We start from the raw sequence: 673 nt of genomic DNA, 5'->3' as shown, positions 1-673 counted from the left end.
GTCCAGGGCCGGGGAGATGGCTCAGTGGAATAAGTGCTTTCCTGGCAAGCGCAAGGGCCTGAGTTCAATTCCTGGTTCCGCAAAAAAAAAAAAAAAAAAAAAAAAGTCCAACATCACTAGTCACCTGAGAAATGTAAATTGAGACAACACTGAAAAGGAAACAACACTGAGATTCCATCTTACCCCAGAAAGAATGGCAGAATGGCTGTCATCAAGAAATCAACCAATAACAAATGCTGGTGGGGCTGTGGGGAAAAAAGATTCCCTTCACCATTGTTGGTGGGAATACAAATTGTGGGACCTCTGTGAAAGTCAATATGGAGATTCCTCGGAAAACTATCACTAGAATCTGGGTATAGTGGCACACCTCCGTGATCCCAGCACTGAGACTGAGGCAGGAGGATTGCCATGAGTTGGAGGTCAGCCTGGGTAATACAGTGAATTCAAGGCCAGCCTGAACTACATACTGCAAGCCTGTCTCAAAATGAAGCAAAACAATAGAAAATAATCTATGTGACTCATCAGTTCCCCTTCCAGGTACGTTCCACTGAAAGAAATAAAAGCATCATACCACAGTACTATATGTATACCCATGATAACAGCAGTACAATTTATAATAGCTAAATCTTGGAAATAGCTGTATGCCCATCAAGCAATGAATGGATAAAGAATG

Source organism: Octodon degus, unplaced genomic scaffold (genome assembly GCF_000260255.1).
Source record: "Octodon degus isolate 3935 unplaced genomic scaffold, OctDeg1.0 scaffold00008, whole genome shotgun sequence".
NCBI classification, from domain to species: domain Eukaryota; kingdom Metazoa; phylum Chordata; class Mammalia; order Rodentia; family Octodontidae; genus Octodon; species Octodon degus.
Note: the sequence above shows the minus strand (reverse complement) of the source record.